This window comes from Nicotiana attenuata, unplaced genomic scaffold (assembly GCF_001879085.1).
Source record: "Nicotiana attenuata strain UT unplaced genomic scaffold, NIATTr2, whole genome shotgun sequence".
NCBI lineage: Eukaryota > Viridiplantae > Streptophyta > Magnoliopsida > Solanales > Solanaceae > Nicotiana > Nicotiana attenuata.
The window spans coordinates 189529-195419 of NW_017671860.1; positions in this window are offsets into that span (position 1 = coordinate 189529).

A 5891-nucleotide genomic window follows, 5' to 3' on the forward strand; every position below is an offset into this window, starting at 1 on the left:
AGAAGACCACTTGCCTGATTTCTACAACAATATGGGATACCTATGTCTAACGTCTGTGGTAGAAACTTAGGTAGTCCTTCCCACCGACAACTTTTGGGAAAACAGGATAATCATTGTCTCTATGCAATTTATCATTTTCTAATAAATCCCAATACTGATCCTCCGTTCCTCTTAAGAAGTTAAGATCATCCATTGCATGATGAACAACAAATGCCTTTTCCATCTCTAGAATCTCCTTCATTAGATGCCTAATCACTTCTGGTTCATCTTTGTGTGTGTTTGTTTGGAAGGCTGCAGAGAGTGCTTGTGGCACAACAAGCTCATGCCAGCGACACAGTACTTCGTAATCATACCGTTTTGAGTAAAGGGGAACCCATTGTAGTTTTTCGCCTCAAATTCGTATACCTTCAGGCTTTGTGCGCTTCGCCCTCAATAATATGCCCTGCGACTTTGAGATCACTGTGTATATTGATAGGATGATTTTCCAAGGTACGAAGAACACCATACCACTTGTCATCACTCAAGTCAGTTTAGCAACCTAGCATATTTTTTTCAAGGTAGGGATCGATAGTGTTAAGACGTAATCCATGGGGATCTGTTGAACTACCTTTACCCTTTTGCCTCTTTTTGAACCACTTGTTAAATGTTAGTGGCATTTTTTTAATGGCTGTTGTAATGTTTATTCAAAATGTCTTTGAAATACATATGACTTGGTTCAGTTTAAGAATCTTTCTTATACCGTGAAGAATCATTAGCACGCGAAGCATTGCGCGATTATATACCACGTTATGTGCATTGTGTTGTCGGCCTGATAAAGCTGCCGTTCTGCAAAAGCTGTCTTCTGGAAAAGCTGTATTGTACCGTAAAGAATCATTAGCACGTGAAGCGTAGCGCGGTTACATACCACGTTATATGTATTATCTTGTCAACCTGATAAAGCTACCGTCCTGCAAAAGCTGCTCGCCCGGAAAAGCTGTATTGTACCCGAAAGAATCTTTAACACGCGAAGCATAGCGCGATTAAATACTACGTTATGTGTGTTGCCTTGCCTATAAATAACTAGCGCATTTCAGTTATTATCTGCGCTTAAACAAAATAAATAGCAATAATTTCCATAAAAACAGGTTTTTTTTCCATTAACAAATGTCTGGACGCAATGACCAACCAATGTGCTATTGTGGCAAACGTTGTATGATGAACTCATGTTGGTCCGATGGTCATGTTGGGCGCAGATACTGGATGCGTGTAAACAGGTTTAGAGGCAATGATGGAAATTATTGCGATTTTGAGGAATGGTATGATGAACCCATTTAGCAGGAATGCTACAAAGAATCTTTGCAGTATATTGAATATGAACTGTGAATACCGACGTCGTGAGTCTGAAATGAAACGAGAACTTGTGACATTGCAGGAGAAACTAAAAGAGGTGGAAGAAGAAAAAAATAAGCTGGAAGAGAAATTTAGGTGGTTGGAGTAGAGAATACTAGGCGGTAGTGACTAAGCAATGACATGTATGTGTTGAGTGTAGTATTTTATCTTTATGTTTTTCGTGTCTTGTATTTTCATTAGTTGTACTGAATTTAAATTATGTTAAGTTGCTATGTTTGTGTTTGTTTTGTAGTATTAAAATAACGAAGAACTGGAGAAATAAAAATATAATGCACATATAATGTAAACAATAAAAATAGTTTTCATTATTTACTGAATGTCATATGTACATAAAATACAAAAATGAAAAATCAATGTGTCCCACATCCTGTATGCTTTAATGCAGCCGTTGGCCTGAGGCTCATCTCATCCCTCCCGGCTACACTATCAGGATCATCCTTATCACGACGCCTCTTTATCGGAGGATGAGCTGCAGCATGATCGTTAGTAAGGCTGGCAGGCTCGGTAGAAGGGGTCGTCGGCAGCAATAACCTACAGAATAATGACATAATTTAGTATATGAAATATGTAATAGTAATGTAGGGGTTGATTGCAAAAAAATAATTAAAATGTCTTACCATGGTCGCAGCGGGCTCCTGAATATACTTATCCGTCTCAGGCATGTGAATGTCGCACATAGTGGCCTCCGCGACGGGCGAGGATGATGGATTAAAAAAAAAATATACTTTAGAATTTTAGGACTAATCACTGACATAAACACAAAAATTAAGTAATAGTAATACAAACTAACCAAATCCTGTGGAAGATCCTCAGCATCCCTCGGTGATGAGCCATAACTAAGTCAACGGCCACTATCCACATCTCGTACCGGACGAGCATCAACAACCGTTGATGCCTCTGGATGGTCAGCAAACAACGCATCCCAGTCATGTGAGGTAAAGGTCGTGCCCGCAGTCGACAATGGAGCTGACGGGGTTACCTGCGAAGTCCCTGGAGTAAGCCCCAGGCTAAATGACGGGATATCGCTAGGATCAGAGTGGTCACCCGGCTGATCAACTCCAACATCCTCAACAGGTGCCTCAACGCCCCCTTGCTGGGAACCACCTCCTCTCCGACCCCCACGACCTCATGAGACACCCCTACCTCGTGGGACACCCCTACCTCGTGGCACACCCCCGCCTCGTGGCACACCCCTGCCACGTCGACCACGTTTAGGCTGCACTGCTGGCCCATGGTGGTACTGCTCTAGTGCCATATATCAGCCTCGTGTGCTAAGAGCTCACTATCTCGAGCTCGCAGCAATGTCCGGGAAGCCAAATTTGTAACCTGCCAGCCATAGTCGTGCAAAGCGGCCGCTCCCTCACCGGCATGATGCTGCATCTGCAGTCCCAATTGGTGAAACATATGTAGTCCAATAACCTGCACAACATGTAGAATATTAATTGCGATACCGTAGGACTCGCTCGGTGGCATGATACTCGACAATATCGAGACATATCAACGGGACGGAAGAGCTCCACATAAGTCGCACGGTCAAGCAATAATCGGGCAAACTAGCTATTGGTACGTCACTGTAGGGCGTCCAAATGAACTATCACGTAAAAACAGGAACAATGAGTATACACAACACATATAAATCCAGGCCAAGTAAACTTAAGTATAGAATTGCCTGCGCTTCCTCCAGCAAATCTAACAAATCTCTGCAATACGAGAGATTATGTCGAGCCTCGTACTCGCGTCTGTATCCCCGCCTCTCACCCCACCTCCTAGCCAAAGGGAGAAACGGTGGAGGTGGTGCATCTTGAGCTATGGGTGGTAGAGGTGGTTGAAACTGCAGGAACCGCTCCCAGGCCCAAACCTAATATACAATTTGGACGTAAAATTTAAGGTATATTTTTATGATGTATGTTATAATGAAGAGAGTATTTGACTATGTTTTCACCTGCAGCAGCGGCATAATCCTACAACGTCTCGCTGGGTGCCCATGCATGCCCGACACATCTGCCGGTATAAGTAACCAAGAACAGCAACACCCCAACTGTAGTGAGATAAATCATCTAGCAGCTCAAGATGATGAAGAAATCTCAAGCTGACTAGGTTTCCCAAAGTGTTCGGGAACAATACGCCTCCAAACATAAGCAGCAGCAGCGACCTCGTGTACCACCTAATATGAAGCTCCGGTGTATCATGAGTAATGTCATCATGCATGGCCTCCAAATACTGCCGGATGGGCGTCAACAAAATATGACTAGCCCCAACGAATACACCCTCATCCTCTGGCCGAAAACCGGTGAACCGCTACAAAGTCTCCAAGTACTGAGCTCCTGTATAATCTCTCATGCCTCGAGGCAAAGCAACAACAAGTCCATCAATCGGCAGCTCACAAAGGACCTCCACGTCCTGCAGTGTGATAGTGGCCTCGCCAATGGGCAAATGGAATGTGTGCATCTCTGGTCGCCACCACTCTATCAAAGCCGTGAGCAACGACCAATCCAGCTGCAACCGGCCGATCTCAATGATCCTATAAAAACCCGTATCCTGCAGGAGTCTGACTACACGAGGATGGAACTTGCGTTCCTTAAGAAAGCCCCAGACATCGTCTATTCTCCTAGAACGTAAGTCTGGGCCAATAACTCCCCCTCCCATATGTAGGAAGACCTATGCTCGACCTGTAGCTGTAGTAGCTCTAGGGAGGCAGGTCCCGGATGCAATAACCTCCATGACGACTACTGTAATTACATTATTTTTCTTTTCCACTGCTTAAATATATTGCAATACCTTGAATATTAAATTTTACTCGATATTTTTACTATATTGTTAATTAGGTTGATACATTTTCAATATTATAATTTTACATTTTATACGTTACTTTAATATGTTAGTTTTATTATTTTATATGTTAGTTTTATTATTTTATATTTTAGTTATTCACTTATTTTTTACTACACATGATTTAATTATTAAATATTCACATTTTGGTTCCGGACACAATATTTGAGGCCTAGTAGCACCAATGTATCCTGAATTCTTATGTTCATGATGACAATTTTTTTCCGATTTTTCACTCAACAGGTCTGTTATTTTATATGTTAATTTATTATTGTATATGTTAGTTTTATTATTTAATATGTTAGTTTATTATTGTATATGTTAGTTTTATTATTTAATATGTTATTTTTATTATTTAATATGTTAGTTTTATTATATAGTATGTTAGTTTGTTATTTAATATGTTAGTTTTATTATTTAATATGTTTGTTTTATTATTGTATATGTTTGTTTGTTTGTTATTGACTTATTTTTTACTATACTAAAATTAAATAATTAATTTCCATAACTATACAAGATTTAATTATTAAATAATCACATTTTGTTCCGGACACAATGGCCCAGTAGCACCAATGTATCCTGAATTCTTATGTTCTTACGTTTGTCGACTATAATTGGAGATGATTTGTGTTTGAATATCAGCTTTTTGACGTATTTTTGGGAATAAGAGATACTTAAATGATTCATTTCTATAACTACAAGGATACTACGCTAATGCGCACTACGTTTTTACTACGCTTAAAGGTCACTACATTACAAATACGAACACTACGTTAAGCCACAAGATACCACTACAGGGTACTAAAGTAAAAATTTATCTAGTTTACTAGTCTTTTAGCAAATTAATAATCTAAACCGGATAAAAACAACAAATTAATTTAATCACAAAACAATCACGAAATTACATATACCACAGTAAAAGGTAACTAATTAACATTTTTTTAACAACTAATAACAATTTCTCTATTTTACAAATTTTTTTAGCACACTAATACTATAGTTCGGATAAAAAATAATAAATTAGTTAAACCGCAAAACAATCACAAAATAACATAGAGCACATAAAAAATAACTAATATGCATTTTTTATACAAGTTTTAACAAAAACTAAGTCGAAATACCTCAATTTAAGGTTTTTAGAAAGTCGAAGATTTTATAATTTTGAGCTGAAACAACCAACAACGTCCAAGATAACTCCTTAGCTATCACGTGGGACTGAGAATCTTTACTTTATGTGGGACGGGTGAGCTCCACTCAAAGCTTCTTGGGTTTAAAAATGGAGGGNTTTTTTAACAACTAATAACAATTTCTCTATTTTACAAATTATTTTAGCACACTAATATTATAGTCTGGATAAAAAATAACAAATTAGTTTAATCACAAAACAATCACAAAACAATATAGAGCACATAAAAAACAACTAATATGCATTTTTTTTACAAGTTTTATCAAAAACTCAATCGGAATACCTCAATTTAAGGTTTTAGGAAAGTCAAAAAATTTATGATTTTGAGTCGAAACAACCAACAACGTCTGAGATAACTCCTTAGCTAGCACGTGGGACCGAGAATCTTTACTTTATGCGGGACGGGTGGGATTCACTCAAGCTTTTAGTGTTTAAAAATGGAGGGGGCGGGGGCAGATCGTTTTTTTAATTAAAAAAAAGGGGGGGG